Genomic DNA, 26,259 nt, shown 5'->3' on the forward strand with positions numbered 1-26,259 from the left:
CGTTACGAATGTTGGAAAAATCTTACTGTGATCCAGTTTTACCAATAACACAAGCCAACGATTGGTACAAAGTCTGCAAAGATGATCAAGAGATCGGTGAAAACAAGCCTCGCTCTGAATGACCTTGAATCTCTTCAACTGATGAAAATATTAAAGAAAAGGGAACGATGTGGTGCTTGAAAATAATCAAGCAAGTGTTAGAGATGACAAGAGAGCTTGATGTCTCTCACGAGTCCGCTTGAATGTTTTTGGTGGATATTTTGGGTATGAAACGTGATCCCGCTCGAGTTGTCCCGATAAAGCTGACATTTTTTCATAAAGTGTGCCGTAAACAGGTCTCTTTGGACATGCTTGACGTGCGAATTCCGATTCTATAATCATGTAGAGCATTATAACTACCGTTGGGACGTGGTTTTATAAGTTTCACATGCAAAAAAGTCAACTGTACTCGGATTGGAAGGAAAAAATGAGCCGAAACCAAAAAAACCACACCAAATCCACTCAAAAATCCAAGTGATTCTCATTGTTTTCTTCGATATTTGCGATTTTGTGCATCAAGAATTTATTCACGAGTGATAGACAGTCAATAAGGAGTTCTATTTGACCATATTGAGGCGTTTGCCTGAGAACATCTGTCGGAAACGGCCGGAATTGTGAAAGAACAGTTCATGGATGTTACACGATGGTAATGCAGTATCGCATCGAGCCACGATTGTGACCAAATTTAAGGTTAAAATCGCAATGAATGCCATCTATCAACCACCGTATTCACCAGATTTGGCTCCGTGGGATTTCTTGTTCCCTAAATTGAAAGAAGAAATTGAAATTGCCGCTCCGTGAAACCTGAGAAACATAATTATAAGGGACATTATGAAATAAGAAACTGAAAAGCGGAGGAGTTTCCTATTAATTTTAAGAGCTTCTGGTTATTTGAACATAATTATTCTCACTGCCCACTAATAATTTTTTCAGAGTACATACAGAGTAAATAAAGTGAAAAAAAAATCGATTTTTTTACCCACCCCAGGAAAATATATTTTTATGCATGTTTGGCTCATAAAAATTGTTAGTGTAGTTGCATGAAAAACTGCAGGAGTTTCGCTTAAATAAACTGTATTTAAAATGCTTTTGCTTCAAACACACATATGTCTTCAACAATATATGTTATTTAATATTTTTCAGGCTTTTAGTTTCCTATAAAAAATTTCAAAAAAATTACCTCGCCTGCTGGCATATACAGCATGGATTTCCTGTTGGCAAGTTTTATTGCGAAATAATATGTTGAGCAATAAATTTAATTTACAGGCAAATAAATAACAGTAACAGCTGCAGCAGCGCACAAATATAACTGTTTGCTTGCATTAATATGCATATAATTTATTTTTAGTAAATAATACATATTTACACACACATGCAACCACTTATACACACATATATGTTATTTTTTATAAATATTTTTTTAACTGCCCTGAAATGTGTGGCCCAAAATACTTCGCTACCACGCAATAATATTTAAGCCTGAATTAATATGTCTGTGTGTGTTCGTAATAACAGTTTCACTGTGATTTATCGTAACTACTTCGCAAATAAATAAAATAAATAATAATAGTCAGTTAAAGACATGTGAATATGTTTATCATTGTGTCATCAATTTCGAATTCCAACGTTAATGACAAGTTTGATTTTATTATGAAATGGAAATGACATTCAATTGTCATAAATACCATGGCACTGAGTGTGTGCTGCCAGATGAGACTTATGTGGATATGCATATATTTATTTGCATTTACATACAAACTTTTGTTTGTATGTGTGTGAACAATTGGAAATTAATTTCAGCAAAATAATGCATGAAGCAAATATGCTTCGAAAATTATGCTGCCGTATGAACATATATGGAAATTCACAACAAAGACAATAACAAAGCATTGTCAATGGGCTTAGTATGCACAGTTTACTTATTTCAATTCGATAGTTTTCAGTTATATAGGAACTTTTTGCAATTTTTCATACCCGAAACTCAAAAAAGTGCCAAGAACTGTACAATAACCAGAAGGCAACGACGTAGACCCTATAAAATATATACCGCAACAAAAAAATTTTAACTTAGGTTGCACCTAAGCTAGAATACCTTCACACATAAAGAAGTTTCCATACAAGTACTTGATTTTAATCGTTCTATGGCAGCTAAATGATATACTAAACCGATCTGGAAAATTTCTTCAAATATTTTAGAGTTGTCTTAGAAAATAACTCGTCTAAAATCTCGTGAAGAAATTTGTCATATTAAAAAGGTTTTTCATCAAAGAACATAATTTTGATCGGATCGGTTTGTATGGCAGCTATATTCTATAGTTATCCAATATCGACGGTTCCGACAACATACTAGCTTTTATGGCTAGAAAAGGATATGTGGAAAATTTCAGATCAATATCTCAAAAACTTATGGACTAGTTTAGGTTTATACAGATAGGATCAGCCTCGGTGGCTATAACCAATCTAACCTAACCAAATTCGGGATAAAAATGTACTTCCAATATAACCTTCCAACGTATACACATAATCGACAGAATCCAATGTGTATAACAACCATGTTTTACGATGAATGCTATAGCACTATATCTGACATGGACTATGCTGACTTTCAAGGTAAGTCCAGAATGTCAGACACAGTGCATGCGGGATTTTAGCCGCCTTTTACGACAGGTATGCCTTACCGCGGGAATATTCTTTCCCCAACCCCGCAGGGGAAACATACAATCGACCGTGGTAAGTTTAACATTGGAACCCTGTGAATAGTGGTACCAACAATGCCTGTAATAGATCCTTGAAGATAGCTTGAAGTTCTTTTACGATAGCCATGGTATAAATTTCTGTTAAACTAACGATTGTTTTTAGCACGTATAACTAATTATGAGATTTAGACTTATATCTATCAAAATGATCAGAGCGATGAGAGGAATTGATGTTCATATATTATATTTCTCCTATTGTCTGGCATTCTGTTGGTTCATTCGTGTTAATATGTTGAAAACAGTTGGAAAATTTAAATGTTTTACGTCCACTTTTAACAGAAATTTCATATCTTTTAGATATATCTGATATCTTGAGATTCTTGACCGCGTATTTTTGAAGATGTCATCCAACACTAACAAAGATGGCATGCAACACTCCATAGCGTGTTTTTAATTCAAAATTGTGCTTGAGACCAAAATGGTTCAAAGTAGACTTACTATAATAGATATATTTTGGGTATATCATATTTTTGGACTACTGTTAGACTTTAAGCCTTATCTTTGAAGAATATTATTCGAAAAATTTTTATAAATACAATGAGATTTTATGCCGAAAACGGATGAAATCCAATCTAGCTCTTCAATGTTCAATAAAAATAAACTCTTCTTTGAGATTTTCTTTATACGGTGCATTTTGGTTAGAGTGCAAGTTAGTATATTAAAGGTAGGTAGGTAGGTAGGTTGGCAGGAGAAGTTGCTGCCTGATGAACATCGACATATTGCCCCTACTAATCTCTCACTCTATTGCATTCTCTCTGAACCAACCCGTGCTCCTCATGAAGTTCATGAATACAAACAGTTTTATTTGCACAAACTCTGCAATATCATCAAGAAATCTTTGACGGATAGTTGCGATTATTTTCCTATATAAAACCTTGCAATCTCCTGGAAAAAGTTTTACCGTCTGCTTTTTTTCTACCTCCTGACAGCTTCTGAAATAATCATCGTTTGGTATAGCTAGTCTGTTAATATGTCAACCTATAAGACCTGTTAGTACTCCTATTAGAGTTCTTTTGTCATGCCTTTGAATTTTCATGGTCGGCAAATGCGACCAAGTTCTATTCAGTTTATTACATTTTCGTTGATTAGATATCTACAAGTAGCCAGAGGCATATAAATTTCTTCGTTGGGCTTCGAATTGCTTACGCATCCTTCGTATTTTAAAGAACTGTACCTCCGTGAATATTTTCTGTTTTCCGATCTTATGCTTTCTGGAAAGAAATTTTCGTTTGCCTGCAAAATTTTCGTTTATCTGCTTCTTCAACAAATCTGGGATTGACTCCATCGAAACTCAGCTAAATATATATAACATTTTCGTCGATACCTACAAGTAATAGTAAATTCTCTCTTTATCGGAATCTAATTATAGGTTGGTGCCTACTCTGGCAAGTTCAAAGTTACCAGGAATATCGTTATGTCGTAGAGCTCATAATAGTTTTTATCGTGAAACAGGATGTTAGATCTGCTAAGAGTTCAAAGCATTCCTTCGCTATATTTGACGAAATCTTAAAAGACTTTAGTGATTTTAAGGCCGCTTAGCTATCCGTATACATAAATATAAGTAGTTCTTGTTGTGAACACACTTATTGTCAGAATAAAAGAAATTCCTTTGATTGCTGAAATCCCCGCTTTGAAGATACTTTAATGGTTTGGTAAACGGAAGGCGATTTTGTTATCTAATTTTCCCAAAAATACACCACTTTGCACTCGAATATCTAGTTTGTAGCCATCCGTATAGATGCTTATTCCTGCGTCCATGTCCACATCGCTTATTCCCACTCTTCTCTGAAAGGCAAGACAATATTGGGAACCGAATTCAAGTACAGCACTATAAGATCACGAAAGTCCACGGTGTTGGGTATAAAGAGGGCCGTACTACTTATCTTAGAATGCATCTAATCACAGGCGTCTAATTGGAAAGATTGCTTCAGTGTACGAGCTGACTTCGCTGCCAGTTGTTTACAGAACAAGTCTAGGGGTTTTTTTTAATTATTGTGATATCTGTCTAGAAAACACTGCAGTGGCCTGTTAGACGGAATGTGATTTTGGTATCTAATTTTGCTGAAAAGATGTTACCTTTCACTCGATTATCTAGTCGGGATCCATTCATATGTATAAATGCTAATCCTTACGTATCTACCCATTTCGTACACTCTTCCCTGAAAGAGAAGGCATTCTTGGATTTATTCTCCAGTTTAGTTTCAATTCTATTGGATTTCGAAAATCCGTGGTAATGGGATGTAACAGCAAGCTACTAAGCATCATATAATGCCCGTTATTGCAGGCAACTCATTGGAAGGATTCCCACAGTCTAAGCACTGACTTGCTGCCAGTTGCTTGCTGAACAAGACTGTTGACAGTTAAAGTAAAATGACGTTCGTGCCTATCTAAGCGAGACTAATTTGAATATTTTTGAGATCCCAATGTTCCAAGCAGGAACTATGAAAAAGTATTGTGTGTAAACAGTTCGAAAAACGTTATTGGGTGGATGACTGTCAATTGTGGGACATCAATTCACACCTACTCCCCATATAATGGATATTATTTCGACTGATTTACAATAGCCTAGGTGCTCAAGTGGCCTTTATCAAAGGATAATAAAGGTAGCAATTCCGATAGCTAAGTTTTTTGTAAAATCGGTTGACATCTATTTTGAAATTCGAGCTCAAAAGAATGGACTATTTCAGCTCATTAACAATAATTGAAAATTCTGTTTACCAAATATATATATATTGATATCACTTCCTTACAATTTAACTACATACCTCTTAATCCCCTCTTCAAAGTTGTACACTCGGCTCAGTACACACCGTTATCACTTGAACTGGAGTTCTTAAAGCTCACGAATAAATTTAAAGCTGCGTGATAACCGTTAAACTTATGTGCTTATCAAACACAAAAACGAGTGTTTTTAGCGCGCACTGTGCGTTAAAAGCCTTCACGAGTTATAACACCGAAGTGATGCACGAAAACAACACACAGTTTCACCGTTAAGAGATATATTATGTATATGTGAGATACAAGTACCAATACTTTTAGACACGATAATGTGGGCAACTTCACCAAAAAAAATTGAAGGTGAGTTTTGAATTGACGCGCGAACTCAAACACCAGAGAACCTTTCGACTTGAACGCTTCGGTCGATTTGTAACACTGGCCTATAGAGTTGCTGCTGCCAAGGTACGCTTGTTGTGCGCTGCTTGCGGTGCTGTTTTGAATTGGTTTTGAGCTCTGTGTCCTGGACGAAACGTAAGCAAACGGACAAAGGTACGAAGCGATAATTGAGCGATTTCGCTTAGCAGTGGAACGAAATTGTAATGAAACATGCGCGTGGTGAGAGCGAGCTTCTCAGGCAGAGTATATGTATACGTATGTATGTGCTGAGTAAAAGCTCCACAGTCAGCTGAGCGCTGTTACGGGGTTGGGAGCGTATTTATAAATAGTACGATAATGGCACGGTAATGGCATAGCGGTAAACACTCAAATCAGCTGACGCAGTAGGAATTTGTGGAAATGGTATTGAGTAAGTCAGCAAATGGTTCACGGTTGACAGGCTTAAGAGTATATGTCGCCCATAACCTACCAACCTAGAAAACGCATTGTTCGTTTTAACTCGTATTAACTATGTATTGGAGCATTACGTGCAGCGTCATTTCTATAATATCAACATATATATATGTATATACCGTTATACAGGTGCTTAAAAAGCTCAATTGTAGGAGTGTTTCAATTTCACGGCAATGTTGACACTCATAATTGCAAGCAAAAAATTATTGAGAAACCCCATAAAATTTATATCTAAATTAAAAGCTCAGAAAAACAGTTACGATTTAAAAATCTTGGAACTTTTGAAAAAATATAGCAATCAATGGAAAATTTCCGAGCTGACACATAGATGGCGCTACTAGAATTAGGTCCACACTTTTAGTTAGCCGTAACCTTCGAAATGCGAGAGCATAATTTGACAGCTTTAAGATCATTAGTTTGTGAGTTATGTCATTTTGAGTAAAGCAACTTTTGTTATTGTGAAAAATTGGATGGGTTGAAAAAAATTGCTTTTTGCAGGGAAAAAATACAATTGAAGCAAAAATTTGGCTTGATGACAAGTTTCCGGATGCTGCCTCAGCAAACTCAACCCTCCAGCATTGGCGTGCTAGGTTTAGACGTGGTAAACTGAGCTCCGAAGGCGGTAAACGCAGTGGACGCAGAGGTTGTTACCGACGATAACATCAAAAAAATCCAAAAAACACTTTTAAATGACCTTAAAGTGAAATTATTCGAGATAGCAGGCACGCTAAAGATATCAACTGAACGTATACATCATATCATTCACGCATATTGGGTATAAGAAAGCTCTGTGCAAAGTGGGTTGCCGGGCGAGCTCACTATTGAACAAAAACAATGACGAGTTGATGATTCGGAGTACTGTTTGAAGATGTTCTAGCATAAAAAACCTGAGGTTTTTTATCTATATGTTCCAATCGACAGTCATCCGAATGGATTGCACACGATGAACCCACTGCAAGGCAACAGTCGACTGGCAACGTTATGGTGTCTGTATTTTGGAATGAGCTTGGAATACTTTTTTTTGACTACCTTGGAAAAGGAAAGACCATTAAACTCGACTATTACATAGCGTTATTAGTCCGTTTGAGGGACCAAATCACCAAAAACGGACCCCTTTTGAAGAAAATAAAAGTGCTATTTCGCCAAGAGAATTCACCGTGTCACAAGTCAGTGAAAATAATGCCAAAAATCCATGAATTGGGCTGCGAATTGCTTTCGCATCCATCGTATTCTTCAGATCTGTTCCACAGCGACTTTATCCTGTATTCAGATATAAAAGGAATGCTTCCTAGAGAAGAAATTTTCATTGAAGGAATAGGTGATCGCTGAAACTGTGGCCTATTTTCTAGCAAGGGACAAACTGGGCTACAAAAATGGTATCTAAATGGTGGAGAGTCGCTATAATCATTGTATCACTCTTAGAAGGAACTATTTTGATTAAAAAAAATCTCTCCTACTATGGTAGGCCGGGGAACTTTTCAATTGATCTGTTATGTAGACATTTTTTGTACCGAATAACTACTCTAATAATGTACATTAGACAGATTCCGGTTAAAATATAGTGTAGCAGATATGAAACCTCTGTTCCAAACTGCAAATTTTGAAGAGCATAAAGCTTAACAAAGGATTGTGCACTAGAGCTGAACATGTGACAGAACCTAACAAGAATGATTATTCTTCTTCGATTGCCACTCTCTAAAACAAGGCAAATAGAACAAGCAACTGCTCTACATATCGACGCTGCCGAAAAGTACCGACTGATTTGCGGGTAAAATGTGTGTTGTCTTCGATTGTTAGTCTCCAAAAAGCATCAAATTAAACAACTGGATAAGTCAAGTCTCGATGCTGCAAGAGATACCAACTGCTTTGTGGGTAAAATCCGCGAAACAGTTTTAAAGCGAAACTCATAAATTTAGAAAATTTTTAAGCACAAGTGGAGTATTTATAAAGAGGGTGGTGTCATGTGTCGAAGTTTACGCAAGTGAGCTTCTCCGAGCACCATTAGCTTGGAAGCGATCAGAAACGATTCTTTTACATATGGCTCAAGCAGCTCCCGACTTCCGGTCTTAGACCAACTATCCTCTTGGTAGCCAAAAAACGTCCGTTTATGGCGAGCTGAAGTGAGAAGGCGAGGCCCGGGTTGTGCGCTGCGTTTGAAACACACCACCTAAAAAAACACCCCCAATGAAAAGAACGAAATAGCCTACGCTGTTGGAAACTCGGTTATAATCACTTAAACGGACTGTACACCATTAAAGAAGAAGAAGTGTATTTGTATAAAGCCTTTAAAATGTAGCATGTTAGACTCTCTAAAAAAAAGCTCATGACATGTAATGGTTTGTAGAGCTTTTTAGGTAATCTACTTCTAGTTTGTTATACAGAAATATTATTGGTACAGTACAGAGCTTTCAAAGTTTACAGTGCGCTCAAAATAACGGCTATTGCAATTAACATACCTGTTTAAATATTCAGTTTGAAAAAAAAGTCCAAATGTGTAGTTATATTTACCTGCAAGAAACGGTTTTCAAATAAAAAAAATATATATTAGAAAATTGTGATTTATAATTTCATATTTATATAGGAATGTTATGCATTTCGAAACGTTAACATTTTTCGGTAGTAACTTGAATTGATTGCTGCTAAAAGGTTTTGCTGGCATTGCATGCGACTTCTAATGTTAAACCCAGCTGTTTCTGGTACTTAAATTTTAACGATATGTTTTAAGTTTCGATAAATAACTTAAATAATTTGGGTTTCAAAGAAACTTAAATAGAATGTATCGATATCAAAATCAAGCCATTTTCATACCGAAAAATTATAGCGAATCGAAATTCAGAACTTGTCGGGTAATTTTTTGAACTAATCTGTGAAAAATAGTAACACAAATGGCACAACTTTTACATATAGAAAAATTTAATGCTTAAAATATATAAATTTTTAAGAAAATCGGAAAATAATGAATATACATATAATATATATAATGTAAATACTAAACAACAAACAGAACCTTTAAAGTGACACAGAGAGATTAAGAGCGAAAAGCACATGTCATGTTATGTTTTCATGTCAGTGAGAGGAAAGTTGAGAGTGAGTAACATAGTGTGAGTGAAACAGACGCTGTTAACAACATTAACATAACAGCTAACTAGAAATGAAAGCAGCTTTCTGTAGCAGCTTTTACAGTACCGTTATAAAGATATGAAGAAATGAACTAGACAAATCGAATGAGGAATAATTCAAAACATGTGCTATATGCATATATAGTAGATATGTAGGCCAATTAGGTTATATACATGCAAATAGTTTTAGAAAAATATATATTCAAAAACGTGCACACTATATAGCAGAGTATAAATTCCCACAATTCATATAAGTTACGCTAAAACTCACAACAAAACACTAGAAACAACACCCAGAGAGTACAAAGTATGAGTTTGGCAAATCGAACACACAAATGCCTTGGTTTGTATGTATGAATGTATGGAATGTGAGCAAGAAACATGCTACGGTAACTATTCAACACGTGGTTATAGAATTTTATATAATTTTTTTTTTTTTCAAAATATATTTTTTTATATATATATATTTTTTTATAAAAGAGTCAAAGCAAGGCTAGTACACAGAAACAAACGCCAAAAAGATTCCTTAATAATTTTAAGAAAGATTGTTCACGAAAATTTTCAACTCTCACCACACACACCGATTTGTGTAGTTGTTTTTGTGTTAGGTGGTAGCTAAAACGAATTAACATCGAATTTAAAGTCGAGATCCAGATTTCTTAACGGATTACGTTGTATCTTCTTGCTGCCATGATGATGATGGCCCGGCGGTATGCGTATCGTTACCTCAATATCTTCTGTGCCGTCGAGAAGTCAGTTCATTTGTTTAACAAATATTTAGACGCACACATGCATACATACACGTACATATTTAACGAGTACGTAAGTGTTGTCACATAGCAGTTGTTGGTGTTGTTGTGCACATATACATATAAGGAACGAAAGGTTAGCAAAGAAATTATCACAATTAATTAATTTCATTTTTAGCTTTTGGTGAGGCATAAATTAGAAATACTGAGGAAATAAATATAAATAAACAAAAGAAAATTGAAATTAAACCTTAAAGAAGAGCTTACGTTAGAGAGCTTTTATCAGCTGTTAATATAACAGCGAAAGGTCGAACGGTACAGTGGGATGTAAACGCGCAAACCAGAGCTAAAATAGTGTGCGAATAATCGTTAAAGAGAGAAGAACCGTATTACTCTCTAGAGGGTCAATTGGGAATGGATTAATACCCAACACTTTTTCTAAATGTTAAACCAAGAAAGAAAAAGAAGAAGACATATGCTAAGTATAGATATAGGGTCTACCACCAAGAACTACGAAGAAATAAAATAAAACACTCAAATTTGCTCAAGATAAGATAAGATTGCATCGCGGCCTAAGATCTATTGTGCTCTCACCTAAATCACAACGACGCAACTAGCTCCAGCATATTGATAAACTCCAATATATTGGTAGGTGCTTGTTAGCCATGTGATCACTATTTGGAAACATGGATCCATGGAACCTGTACCCTGTTATGCAGACAATGAAAGATATTCTTTAGTTTCAGGCTCCCTCTGGCAGAATCGGTAATTTGCACAAGAAGTATAGAATAAGTTCTTCTTGAGCTTACAGTGACCAGCGTAGAATACGACAAGTAGCCTGAGTTTGTTCCTAGGCACAGTACATACAAGCAAGCAAGACGGCGTTCATGGTTTAGTACGTAGGTGTACTGTGCAGCAAGTCCTGCTTGGGCGTGGTCCCATCCATCCCATCTTTAATGGCTAACATGAATCGTGCATATCTTCCGGAAAAACCAAAAAGGTTGTAACCCCCCATTAGCAACATGGCAGGGCGCATGCCTTGAATTTGTTGCCAATACCACTCTCTTCTTACTCTTTCCTTCCTTTCTGATATGAAGACCCACCGCGATGAAGGGTTCAGGTACAACCATGTTGGTGGAGGCTGCGATTTATGATTTAAAGAAAATGTCGGCCAAATGACCACCTCAGCTCCGTTTGCATATCTCCACTCATTTACGCCTGCTTCCGATGACCCCATGCAGCTTTTCGGATCAAATTTGGAACCCCTCGAGCATTTCTGGTTGACTTGTGTAAACCTTTGATTTAATATACCAGATAAAATAATCTAGAGGCGTTAAATCGCATGATCTTGGCAGCCATTCGGCTGCACCATTCCTCGAAATTAACGATTCGCCAAACTATGCAAGCGATGTGTTCATGTTTAGATTTGAAACATGAAGTGGCATACCATCTTGTTGGATGTAGAGATCCTCCGCACCGATTTCATCAAATTCCGGAGGAAAAACCGGTAAACGTCATGTTACAACGTTCACTATTGATGGTAGCGTATCTTCAAAAGCGTAAATAATTTAATCTATCTTGGAACCAGCATGAATACCAACAACAAGTCAGCCTCAAAATCCAACGCAGAATAACTCTTGTCAACAGGTGCTACTTCGAACTGAACAGGCAATTGAGAAGTAAAATCCTCTCTCGACGAACAAAAACTCTGTATGTCACTTATTATTCCCGCCCAGCTATATGGTGCAGAGGCACGGACGATGACAACATGTGGTGAGTCGACGTTACATGTTTTGGAGAGAATATCGCATTCGATGGAACGATGAGCTATACGAGATATATGACGACATTGGCATACATAGTTCAGCGAATTAAAAGACAGCGGCTACGCTGGCTAGGTCATGTTGTCCGGATGGACGAAAACACTCCAGCTCTGAAAGTATTCGACGTAGTACCCGCCGGGGGAAGCAAAGGAAGAGGAAGACCTACACTCCGTTGGAAGGACCAAATGGAGAAGGACCTGGCTTCGCTTGGAATATCCAATTGGCGCCACGTAGCGAAAGGAAGAAACGACTGGCGCGCTGTTGTTAACTCGGCTATAATCGCGTAAGTGGTGTCTACGCCAGTAAAGAAGAAGAAGTGTTGTGATGGTTCCACGTCGGCATCTTCGATACACCTGCGGCAGCTGGCATGCGGTAAGATTCTCAACCTTACTGCGTGGACTGCGTGTATTGTTAGTATCTCCACAATTAGGATGAGACTAGCTTTATTGAGACCAAAGAGCTCGCTGGATCTCCTGCGATCCATCTTAGGCCAAAAATATCTTTAGACAGCACAAAACCCGATGGTGTTTCAGTGCTAGCCAAGATTCCGTGGCTTTCATGCAGATGTACAATGCATGACGGAGCACTAACCCGTCGCCCGTATTGACAGTAGGAATGGGGTGCGTTTCCTTGCTTACTTGTGATATCGTTGTGGCCTGGCAACTATACTTGTCTTATCACAATGTGACTCGATGCGTTTGATAATAATTTTACGCGCTTCTTATTAACCCTTGTGTGCACGGTTCATAAACTTGAGGCTAAAAAAAATTTTAAACCGCTATTTACTTCGATTTAGAGCGCTGTCACTGCTTTTATAGGAGACTTGGGACTTTCATCCTTGCCTTTGCAAGTTGTTGAGGAGCTTAAGTGTAGTTGCACTATAAAAATGGCCGCCTTGTGCAATAAAAAATCAGTAGATTCTGAATCCATAAGCATATGTACTAACTAAAACCAATGTGTAAGCATTTTGAAAGTCATACCTTCATATCGATTCCATTAAAATTCCACTTGGAAATGTCAAAATCCAACCGTTAGTGCAACTTGTCAACGCAATAACTGAAACACTTTCAGGGATCAACAAGTTAAAAGATAAATACAAAGTATTTTAATGTCTCACACAATACATACAAACACACACACATGCAAAGCGCTTTGTATTGTTGAAAACGACGAAATTTCATGCGAAACACAAAAGGTACGGTCGCCCCGAGGGTATTTGCAAGAGTGATTTCTGCGCTACCGCTGCCACTGCATAATTTTGTATTTGTGTTGTTTCTGCAAACACGCCTGTTTACTTTTGTGCGTCAGTGTACGGGAAAGGCAAGTACAAACAAACAAGGTAGCCTACATTCAGTCGTACAACAAATATTTCGCAAACATTTGACTGCTTTCGCTGTCCGAAATCGTGTAAGCATCTCAACAAACAAACGGCGGAAGCGTAACACTTTTATCCGCCTGCCTTTGAGCGCCAACAGCCGCCGGGAGAATGTGTCCAGTTACAAGGGATAAAATATAAATGGTTAATTTACAGCAACAAAAATGAGGAGGATAGTCATAAAGCAGTGAATTACTCTCATAAATATTTGCAAAAAATATCTTCAAGCTCACACCCACATTCGGTAACAGCAAGGCTGAAGCTAACTTTTCCAAATTTCTCTCCCAAATAAAAGTCAAAATATTTTATGGAAACCTTAAAAAAAAAATACTCTCAAAACTATAAATAAGTGAATTATTTTTACTTTCTTAAGTCTACATACTTGGCTTTTGATCCTCTCGGAGCCTTACCATCCCTTTAACTACATTTATAACCATCTAAGGATTTTCCGTTTCAGCAATTTACTTTACAAAATTCCTAAAACAAATTTAAGACCACCCTAATGCAATGTTTGTACATAAATATTAAGTTAGTAGCTTTCAAAAATATTTAAATATTTATTTTAGTTCGAGAAAGAGTAAACAAATTGGAGCGAAAGTTTTAATGGCCGCGAAGGAGTGATGGTCGAAATTCTCGTTACAAAGATCGAACTCGTAGGCACACAGAACTAATAAATCGTGGAAATCTTTTCAACAATAGTTTTATTTACAATTTATTTAAGAGAAGACATGCTCGCAAAGGCTACAATTGCTAGGAAGTTTCAAACGATCTCAAAGATCGACTCTCACCGACATCTCCGGTACATTGCGGACTGCACATAAACATAGCAACCGTGAGACTGCCTTCTCCATCTGATCTCTGCTGCACTGTGGAAGTCTTCCTCATCCTCCACTTCCACTTCCACCGCCGAGTACTGAATCGAAACCCTTCAAAACTGGAGTGAGTGTTCGCTTGCATCCGAATCACCCGACCTAGCCAACGCAGCCGCTGTCTCTTGATTCGCTCAACTACATATCGCTCATTTGCTGCAAGACCGGCATAAATCAAAAAACGTGATTTTTGAGTTAATGATGCAGAATTGTTCGTTATATAATACTTCATGTTGAGTGAAAAATTGAGAAGAGAATATGTTTCCTGTTTTCCGTGTAAGGTAAGGTAAGTTGAAAACTTTAAACGCGTTTTCTGGCGAATCGATTTTTTTGACTTATGCCGGTCTTGCAGCAAATGAGCGATATGTCAACATCGTCGTATATTTTCTACAGCTTATCGTTCCATCATAGTCACAAGTACCTACTCCTCTCCGTCTTCGTCCGGTCTATCGCATTTCTTGGGCGGTGGTGCTGGCAGCCTTTAGTTTTACGAGGATATCAATCAGCCCACCATCGGCAACTTCCGAATTAACACGTGTTCCACGTGAATGCCCTCAAATCATAGTCCTTGTTACGTTTGCTAACGACCACATCAAAAGTGAAGTCTTTCATCTGAGGCTGTTGTTTACTTTTCATTGGGAGTGGTTTCTACATGGCGGGCCCCAAACCCAGCGCACAGTCTCACTAGGCGATTAGTATAAAGCTTTATACACATTTATATAGCGAGCCGCTTGTTTCAAGACCGACGTCCGCTCGCAGCCGCACTTCTCCTGAACAGACGCTGCAATTACGCTTCAGCGAAGCCTTAAACCGAATATGTCGGAGTGACTCCGCCGTAGCTTCCTCTCTTTTAGCCGTGCTCCACATGAGTTGGCTACCGCATCTTACACAAGGGTTACTTACCTTTCCAGGGGGCGCGACGTGGACCCAAGAGTAGGAATTGGATATAGTCCTAAAATTGTAACTGTTTACCCAGAAGCATATCCCCGAAGGCACCTCCTTTATCTACATTCCTAAAAACTTGTACCCCTACGTTACAGAAGCTACTCTGACTTTTCTCCGCTCACATACCCACGAGGAATTTGTTTTACTAGGAGAAGTCGCTGGATAAGAGACGCAGTCTGTTTTTCCACAGATGGGTCAAAGTCAAAGCTACGAAGGAAAGTTGGAGGGGGAGTTTTCAGTATTTCAGTAAGGAGCTATCCGTCAATCTTAGATATCAGGTCACCGGACCACTGTAGTGTGTTCCAAGCAGAAATGGCTGTCATTACGATCACAATAGACGAAGTGAGCATTCATTCCGGCAATATCAGCGCTGAACTCGCTAACTGTGCGCTTAAAACTAGTCAAGATGTATCTGTTCTCACTGCAAATAGCTTCAAGCCACTTCATCATCAGACTGGTTTGAGTACCTGATCATAGCAGAATCACTGGTAACTGCAAAGTCGATGAGCTTGCCAGAGGCAGCATGCTTGCCCCGCTCACATCGAAATGCGACCGAGTTGGATCTCCATAGACATCTTGCGCCCTAGCACTGAAACAATGGACTTCACGTGGGTTTGGCAGGGCTAGTTGACGACTCGCTCCTGTGCGACTGCAAAATCCTTTTGAAAATATATTGAAATACTTGCCATACCTTACCAAAGTTCATCTCAGCCTCGAAATCCAATGCAGAATAACTTTCACCCGCAGGTGGTACTTCGGACTGAGAAGGCAATTGAGAAGTAAAGTCCTGTTTTGACGAACAAAGACCGTACTCTACAAGTCACTCACCATCCCCGTCCTTCCATAATGGGCAGAGGATGATGACAACATCTGATGAGTTGACGTTAAGAGTTTTCGAGAGAAAAGTTCTGCGGAGCTCGCCATTGGATTCGCTGGAACGGTGAGCTGTACAAGATGCATATATGATGGCATTGACATAGTTCAGCGAATTAACCTTCAAGAAGTCGCGCGTAGTCTTTTCGACCGCCCATGGTGAATAAAGTATTATAATTTTTGTGTATATAATCCCAGATATTTGGTAGCTCTAGTAGCTTGAGGTTAGTTTATTTCCAATCGAATGCACTATTTCCATCTCTTTTTAACTATTGTCGACTGTTTATAGCGAGCATTTACTTCAGTTGCCTCTCGTCGTCGAAAAGACTACGCGCGCCTGACGTCCTTTAGTTTACGCGCGACTCTCTGTGCACATTTCCTGATATAATAAAGTGTTACAGTTATTGGTAAAAATGGCTAAAACAAGAATAAGTGAAAGTGAAATAATGAAATTTCTCCTAGAGGAAGATGATGAAAGTGATGAAACTTTAAGAGATGAAGGATCAGAAGTCTCTGACCACTTATCTGATATGGAATGTAATGAGGAATCAGAAATATCTGAATGTAGACCAGATGTGGAATCTGATGAAGAAATGGAACATTCAAACGAAGAAAGTAATTCGGATAATGTTACAAAATGGAAAAAATCAAATAGTGATAGAGTCAGGTATCCACCACATAATATTCTGACTCAAGAGGCTGGTGTTCTTGGAAAAGGCATGGGCGTAACAACATCTCTAAAAGCATGGGATTTGTTCATATGCGATAAAATTATAATGACAGTAGTAAAATATACTAACGAATTTATACAGAAAAAATAAAGCGCATACTCCAGAGATTGTAAAACTACCGATTCTGTTGAGATTCGGGCCCTGTTCGAATTATTATATATTGCTGGAACCTTACGAATGTCTCATGGAAACTTGGAGGATGTGCCTTTGAAAAGGATGAAATTTCTTCTAAACTCTCTCCGGTTTGATGATGCATCCACAAGAGCCCAAGATAAAGCTGCGCCCATACGAGAAGTGCTAAATATGTTCACAGAAAACTGCCTTTCTCCTTATTCTGTTAGTAAGAATGTTGTAATAGATGAAATGATGTGCGGATTCCGCGGAAAATGTCCTTTTAGACAATACAACAAATCAAAACCTGACAAATATGGGCTAAATATTTATGCACTAGTGGATTCAAAAAACTTTTACACGTTGAATATTGAGCTTTATGCTGGGAGACAACCAAAATGACCTTTTCAAATCAGTAATTCAGGAAGTGATGTTGTAAAAAGGTTAATTTCACCAATTTCTGGAACCGGACGAAATTTGACCATTGATAACTGGTTCACCAGCATTCCTTTGGTAAAAGATTTAGCCACAAATGATAAAATGTCTGTTGTTGGCACTTTGCGTAAAAATAAAAAAGAAAATCCCCCGTGTTTCATTGCGAAGGGAAAGCCAGAGTATTCTAGTCAATTTGGGTTTTCAAAAATTTCTACCCTGGTATCGTATGTACCTAAAAAGAACCGATCTGTTGTTCTGATTTCATCACTTCATCGTACAGCTGAAATTGACACCAGCACTAACGAGAAACGAAAACCAGCTATTATAACTTTTTACAACAAAACAAAAGGTGGAGTTGATGAAGTGGATAAAAAGGTAAAACTGTATTCCGTATCAAGGAAGTGCAATAGGTGGCCATTGACACTCTTTTTTCGCTTGCTAAATATTGCTGGAGTAAACTCAATGGTAATTTTGAGAGAAAATGATGTAGTTATCGAAAAAGACGTACATTTCTACGCGAATTGGGAATAGAAATGACGAAAGAACATATGAAAAGAAGAGCTGATAAAAACTTACCAAGAAATTTGAAAAGAAATATAAGAGGTTTTTTGAAATTAGATGATGAGCCCAATAGTGAAATCAGTAGAGGAAGCTGCAAATATGTCCAGCAAAAAAACGAAGGCAGACAAAAACCCAATGCAAAATCTGCGAAAGAAATATTTGTCGCGACCATACGGTATACGGCAATGAGTGTTTTGTGACCGATGAATCTGATGAATCTGACTATTGAACTATTCTAACTTTCTAATAAGATATTAATGTATTTACATTCTTTTCAATGTATTCTATGACTTTTATGTTTTCCCCAAATTTTGAAAAAGATTTGTTTGGTTTTGTGTTAAGATTAATGAATTTACTTTGCATTCAATGAATTATATTACTTTTTAAGTTTTTCCATCATTTAATATGACAAAAAAAATTACTTTTCCTGTAAAATATTATTTTATGATTACATAATAACTAAAACTAATAAAAAAAAATGAATTCCACAACTTTATCCACTTTAAATCTCACATTTCAATTGAGGCGTCGAAAAGACTACGTGCGACCGCTTTTGTTACAAAAGATGGCGCGCCCGCTTGAAGGTTAAGAGACAACGGCTACGCTGGCTAGGTCATGTCGAAAGAATGGACGAGAACGCTCTGAAAGTATTCGACGCAGTATCCGCCGGTGAAAGTAGATGAAAAGGACCTCCACGCCATTAGAAAGAGCAGGTGGAGAAGGACCTGGATACACTTGAAATCTCCAATTGGCGCCAACCAGCGAAAAAGAAAAACGTCTGTCGCGCTGTTGTAAGCGCGTAAGCGGTGCCTACGTCAATAAAGAAGAAGAAGATATGATTTTACATATATGTATGAAATAACTAATCTACTTCCACTTCATTTGGTCCATCAAGGTTTTCTAAAAGCTTTTCCGCCATATAACAAAGTTTTGGATTCATTTCAAATTCGGAACGGGTTTCAACATAACCTCATTGATATCTTAAACCGGCAATGTATTAATGCAATCAGGGAAAATGGAGTGTAAACAGAATGTATGTGTGGGTGTGAGTGTATAAAATGTACATCGCAATGCTTTGTTACAAAAACATCAACAACAACAATAAATGCACGGAGAATTCCACAACGGAAATGTGTACAATAACGGTAATAATAACAAATAGTCGCCACCCACACAACCCTGCAACAGTGCGAAGAATTATTACAAAACACTGAAACGGTAAACTAATAACAACAACCCCTACACACACCAAAAACGAAGCAAGAAAACACTTGCTGTTGTTGTTGTTGCGCTTTGACGTTGCGTACGACAGTCGTTTTGTGTCGATGCCATTATGTATTGGCATTTGTGGCCACCGAGTTCGCGTAGTCGATAGCGTGAGGCACGTTGCAAACCAAAGCGCAAAGTATAAAAAATTACGGTAAACTACCATGTGACAACAACAACAAAAGCACAAAGCGCACCGAAGCTGAATTGTCCTACAGCGTTGGAATGGCAACCGCAACAACAATACGAAACGCAATTTTAAGGTTTACAGAAATGAAAAATCCTTTACACTTTATAACCATAAACAAAGATAGATAGAAGCTACAACGTTTTAACGAACCGCACTTTTACAAAGTATTTTAAAGATGAGTACGAGTATATGTTATATTTGCGGTACTATTCTTCATTCGTTTTTATATACATATGTACGTATCATTCGGTCTCTGTATAGATACTAGGCTAGGTTATCCAATGTGGACAGCTAGAAACGCCTGTCCGTTGAGGTGATGTACGGCTCAAAACGACCGCCTGTCGATCGACCTAGTGTAAGCCATAACTTTATTGAAACCTTTAATAATCCCACTTGGACCGCTGGAGACACCTGACTGTTGTAATGGCTAGAACTACTGAGTATGGACCAAAAGGACCGTCGGTCTACCGACCACAAGCAATCTCCAACTGTATTGAGGTTTCAAATAATCCCACTTGGACAGCTACAGACGCCTGACCGTTATGATACCCAGAACTCCTAGGTACGGACCAAAAAGATCGATGGCCCACCAATCCAGAGCAAGTCACAACTTTACTGAGCCAACTAACATCTACTTCAGCCAATTCGCCGGCTTCGTAGCAAATATGCCAACCATGATCATCTATCTTGCGAAGACTCGAAAGTGATATTTCCACCTCATGTTCCTCCCTGCAACTTTGATAAGTTGTGTCCTCCAAAACCATTAGCCTCAATGCTTGAGCAGTAATGCAACAGTGTCCATCTATCATTATGGCCATGTGAACCTTGCTTAGAGCTAAGTTTTACCATGGATTGTTTATGTTACACTCAGGACTTTCAGAAACCCAGAAGATTTGGTTGCACCAACGCTTACTAAGCTCACACGCGGCCAATAGAAGCAGTGTCCGAGTACGCGAAGACAAAGAATCCACTGCTATTTGGCATTATGATGGAACTTGGATAAGGTTGCTCTTTCTAGCGGCAAACGACGTTCTATCTCCGTTAATCTGGATCTTAAATATGTGGTAAATAACCTATTGAAAGAACTTGAGAAGACATTTCTGGCTCAATGGGTATGTAAACCAGCAAAATTGCCGCATTTGAGACGAAGAGCAACCTGAAAAGATTCAAAAACTGGCATTTCATCCAGAAAAATACTACGTTGTGGTGTGTTTTGTAAGCCAATGGAATCATGGGTCAATATATTTTTAAAAATGATGCTGGTAAGAACGTAACCGTCCATAGAGACCGCTATCGCGCAATGATAACCGACTATTTCATGCCTTAAATTGAAGCTCGTGATCTCGGTGAAATTTGGTTTCAACGACGCGGCGCCACTTCCCACGCACCGCATCAATCAATGTATTTTTTGAAAGAACACTTCAGTGAACAAACAATTTCACGTTTTGGTCCGGTCGATTGGTCCCCAAGATAGTGTGGTATCACACCGTTAACCTTTTTCTGTGGGAATATGTGAAGTCTAAAGTCTATGCGAACAATCCTGATCCGATTCAGGGTTTGGAAACGCGGATGTCAAGTTACCAATCGGAATGCTCGAACGAGTCATTGAAAATTGGACACAACAGATGGACAATCTGAGACGTATGTAGCCCCGGCCAACACTTCAAGCGATAATTTTCAAAAAATAAATGCCAAAGAATATTTTTGCGAATGATAAAAAAAAATCCCCCATTAAATCTGAAATTTCCGTGATTTTTCTGTAAAAAAAATAGGGAACCTCGAAATAGATCAGAATTTAGTTGATCAAGCAACTAACCAAAAACAACCAATATCGGTATTTGATATAGGTTCGAACATCATTATCAATGCCACAATTGACCGAATCTTCAACTCCATGCCTCAGATCGGGAGCGTAAAAAATGATTTCATCATTTACCAACATACTAATATAACATTACTTAGAACAGACCTCACGACACTGCTCTACAGTCTTCTTAGTTTTTCTCACTAGCTTCTTCTAATGGCTTCTGCCCTTTACAGTCGTCCAGGATGATAGAAATGACGACGAAACTTTGATTGATTTGCCTAAAAAGTTCATTTTAAATTCGCTTTGCTTCCTTCCACGGACATTACTTATTTGCAGAAGTTTGGCTCAAATGACATTCTAGTTAAAATTTAATGCTTTGCACTCAAACACAAATGCAAATATATGCATTTCGATGTACACTTTCATGTGACCTTTTGGATGCTTATGCATACATATAAATCTGTAATCGACACAAGTATGTGTCACGTAAATAACTTTACTTAAACTATTCTCGTGCTCCGCTCGCTTTCGGCACATCCTGTCAAATCATGGTGACTAAGTATAAATATAGATTCTTGCAAAAGCACAAACATACTTACACGCCACATAAAAGCTTGTTTGTGTTTGTGCACTTGTGCGCGCGACACAGACAAAATGGCAGTAAAGCTGGCGCCAACAGCCGCGTCACGCATTCTAGCACGTTTCATTGTCTTCGATTCGATTTTAGCCGCCAACATTCCGAATGGCAGCGGTTCTCTATGACAATTGTGAGATTTGCTTTGAATATTTGTGCGAACTGGGTTGTTGTTAATCGAATTGAAGTATATAAAGTTTTTAAATAGTTTTTGAAAGGTGTACTCAAGCAACTATTTCAATTTTTTTTAGAAAGTCAAATCCTGGTTTTGAGCACTCATCTCAGCTTGGCAATATACAAAAATATTTCTGCTTACTTTTCACACTTGTTTTCCAACGAATTCACACTTTATTATTAGTAAGCTTCAAATAAAATTTGGTTTTCATAGAACCCACGTCTTGAGAGTAAAATGTGTACCAACAAATTGCCGGTTTTCACGCTGAGTAGCGTATTTCTCCATCTTGCTGGAACAAATTACAACTGAGGCCATTGAAATTGATGATCTTCGCTTTGTTGTTCTTCAGACGAGTAATTGCTATTCAAACTTCTTCAAGATCGGGCAATGGAACGTTTGCTCCATCGTCATCAATTGAGGAATCGGGTTCGGCGTTATTCTTGCACCGTCATTCAGCAGGCTTTAGAAGTGTTCGCTCCATAATTGCAGTATGCTCTGGGCATTAGTCTCTAGATCACCTCTGCGTGTTCTATAAGAGTATGCGCCAGTCTTGACATCTTCTGTTAGTCGCCGCATATGCATAGAAGGCATCTTTGGTCACATCATCCTTCTCTTCTTCCCAGGGCTCGACGACAGAGTCTGTCTCCAACCACGAATACCAAACTGAATTGGCGCTCCTTTATATGGCCACTGTAGTAAATGCCACAAGGTCCTACTCATCTCAATCCTTGTCCCGTCCATCGCACTTCTTGGACGGCGGTGATGTCAACCTTTATTTTTAGGAGGACATCAACCAGCTGAGTAAAGGCACCTTTCCACTTAAGGGACCGGATATTCCATTGCATGCTCTTAAATCGTAGTTCTTATTACATTAGCTGTGGTTTTTATCTCTACCGAGACTGGTGTTTACTTTTCATTGGGAGCTTTTTTAAGTGGCGGATCCCAAACCCAGCATACAACCCTGTGGAAGAATGATTCGGCTTTTCACTTCAGCTCGCCTTCAAACGGATGTTCTTTGGCTATCCAGAGTATATTTGGTCTAAGACCGGAAGTCGTGAGCAGCTTGAGCCATACTTAAAAGAATCGTTTCTAGCCACTCCCAAGTGAATGGCAATCAGAAAACTTTCCTCACTTGCGTAAAATTTTTGGTTTGGGTTTTAACCTACTTTACCGTGGGTTCGAGACTCTCAGCGACTTGGTTGATAATCAATATGATATTCAAAGCACAAGTGGAAAGAACTCCAACATTGAACCCATACAAACCCTTTTCCATTCAAACTTGTACTTATAAACTGCACAAAGTAAGTGTTCTGCAAGCCAAACTAAAGTTGTTTACAATTCTTACAAGAGACTATTCCTACCATCTCTCACTCACCAACTATACGCCGACACTATCAAACAACAAACCGAAATGCTTTTTAGTTTTTGTTATTTTCATTGTTTTTCTCACTTTGTAAGCAGCTTTGGTGTTGTTGCTATAATTCCCATAATTACTCATACTGTCACTTTAACATCCTTACGCAATTACCGTTTTATTAAATTAGTGAGCGCGCCAAGTTATGGCAGACACAAAACAGCACCAGGGTGCGAGTAAATGCCGCTGATGGCAAACGCAGCTGAGTGAATTGAGTGCTTAACTAGCGTGCAATAGTTCGTGTGTTCGGAATGTGGGTGCGAATGTAAAGGGTGATGCATTTCGAAAAAAAAAATGTCGCCGGGATCATAAGCTTCAATTTCAGGCCTCAAATAGTCGGTTGTCATGGCGCAATAAAGGTTGCCATTACCTACGCTTCTTCTAACGTTCTCACCGACATCATTTTTGAAGAAATATGGACCGATGATTCCACCAGCTCACAAACCACACCAATCGTTAATTTTTCTGGATAAAATGGCAGCTCTTGAATCTCTTCAGGTTGATCCTCGTCTCAAATGCAGTAAATGCCAGAAAAGGGCCTCATCGCTGAACAAAATTTGGCTCGAAAACATCGAAACCTCGTTGGAACTTTTCAGGAGGCTATGAAGTGATGCGATATCGCTTGGGATGGTTGAAGGGCTTCAGTTCTTGCTCGATCTGTATTTTGTACGATTTCAATTTAAGATCGGGACGTAAAATACGGCAAGGCATGCCATTCTCAGTCCGAGTTACTGCGAATGGCTCCGAATTGACTCTCCATGGTCTTCGTGTAACTCCCAGCTTCGGCTGCTATATTTTCTTCACTGCGTACTGGACGTGCTCTTTTCGGTCTAATATTATAATAATCTCTGAGCATATTTCTGATGATCAAAATCTAGGGTTCTAGGGTTCTATTACTTGGAAATAATACACTCAAATATAAGAAAGCACGGCCTAACACCTGTAGCTCATGTATCTCTCTCCATCACTGTGGTATAACTATTTGTGCGCTTTTTATAATAAATGAATAAACACAAAAAACTTTCGAATTCACGTGCTTGTTTGTCTTTGCCATTTTGGTGCTCATTTGTGTCGCATTACTGCCGGAGAGTGTTGCGGTGGTTGCGCTGTTGTTGCTGCTTAATGTAATTGCACTTTGAGGTTATGTCGCATGCCAGCGGTTGATTAAAGTTTGTCACTTTACGAAAGTGTCGAAAGGGAATGTTTGTGTGCCACCGACTGGTGGTTGCTTTTGCCATTTCGTTGCAAGTTGGTAGATGGCAACAGTGTAGGTAAAATTAAAATAACATACCTGTAATTGAAGTAGTACTTTCGTTGGAGAAATGAGTTGTGTAAGGAGTGTTTGACTTGGTGGTAAAAATAGAGAAAGGAGAGCAATGTATTGCAACATTTAGAGTTTTTACGATTTTTTTAGTGGAAAAAACATTTTTTTATTGCTATAGGTTATTTAATAGATCGTTACTTAAAAAGAAAGAAACGAAAATATTTAATATTTAATTAGAATTTCGCATGAGTGAATCCTTTATGGAGCGCTGTTATTTTACCTTGAACGTCGTATATTATCAGAGCCATGGTTTGAGCTGCTCACCTGTCTGTCTTTCCCTTTCTTTCTAAGGTCTAAAACAAGTACCTCTATAGAAAATTTTTTTATTTGACAAGTTATCTTCACGAATTTTGACATACACTTTTGTGCAAGACATTCTGCTTTGCCACCGACGTCTTGATAATTTGCACGATACCCTTGTATTTTTTCTACAGATTCCTCTTCTCATTTGCGTAATGTACTCTTGTGTCGGTGAGTTTTGTGGTGCTTCTGTAGCTGTTTCACTTGAGGCTATCTTTTCTCCAATTTCGAATTGTTTTGGAGTGATGGTGAGTGTAAGGGATCTAAGTATCCTACTACTTCTACGGAAGATGGACCCGTATTCCCGTATTTGTTGTTCTTTCTGTTGGAATTTTTGTTGTTGATTTTGCGGTGCATTCATTTTTGTTCTAATGGGTATCCGCTTCAAGATGCTATCTCCGCACGTTGTAACAGTTGCCCTTTATGAACCCCGTGGTTACCTATGCCAGCAGGGAGGGCACGCAAAGGTTGACACAAGTCCTTATGCGAACTTGTGTTAAGAGCCAGGTTCGGGCACGAATCAGGAGCTCGTCTCAACTAAACCTGTAAAGCCAAAAGTTTATGGCGACGTGCACTGAACGTACTTGGAGACCTGGCAGGACTTTAACGAGACGGAGTTGAGAACACTATTAGCCTGCCAGCTATTTCGGAAAGGTATGACTCTAACTCACTGAAGTGATAGAATACCGCATTCACGAGCTCTTTATCTAACTAATACATTCCGGGTTTTCATTATACTATAATCAGAATCTTATTGGCCTCAATTATGATAGGTGCTTGCACAGGATTTTCGTCGACGTCTGTGCATGTTTGGTGGGGGTCGCTGTATTGTGCCCTCGTCGCATTGTTGCCTTCCTCTCGTGGGTAGGTTCTCCCTCGGTACAACCCTAGTGGGGATTGTGGACGCTTATTTAAAGGCGGCATCGGTTCGCCTCTTCGCATGAGGCGTTTTGAGCCAAGCTCTTCTCTTCTGCTCTTCTTCGGAGGTTGCGTATTACTATTCGCAACTAGCCTACTTAACATAGGCCGTTCACAATGAACCAGCTGTGATCCCGGTAGTAGCCTAAGCTCAACCTTACAGACCATCACAATACATACATATATAGCTACTATAAATATAGCTGTCATACATAAGTTGTTATCTCAAACATTATTACAATTTCCGAGCACATTTCTCAGATCGGCCCGCTTTAGCC

At 38.6% G+C, this 26,259-nt stretch overlaps 1 protein-coding gene across 2 annotated transcripts in view; it reads right to left on the reverse strand.

Annotated features, from left to right (window-relative positions):
- LOC105226302 (uncharacterized) overlaps positions 1–26,259 on the reverse strand; it is a 255,400-nt gene that overhangs the window by 190,614 nt on the left and 38,527 nt on the right. Inside the window, exon 1 of one of the 2 annotated variants that reach the window (XM_049454019.1) lies at positions 5,561–6,026. The exons of the other annotated variant lie outside the window; for it this stretch is intronic. The gene's annotated coding sequence lies outside the window, so the exon portion shown is untranslated. Of the gene's footprint in view, positions 1–5,560; positions 6,027–26,259 lie in introns of those variants that run through there. 2 annotated transcript variants of the gene reach the window in all.

The sequence above is a fragment of the Bactrocera dorsalis genome, chromosome 3 (genome assembly GCF_023373825.1).
Source record: "Bactrocera dorsalis isolate Fly_Bdor chromosome 3, ASM2337382v1, whole genome shotgun sequence".
NCBI lineage: Eukaryota > Metazoa > Arthropoda > Insecta > Diptera > Tephritidae > Bactrocera > Bactrocera dorsalis.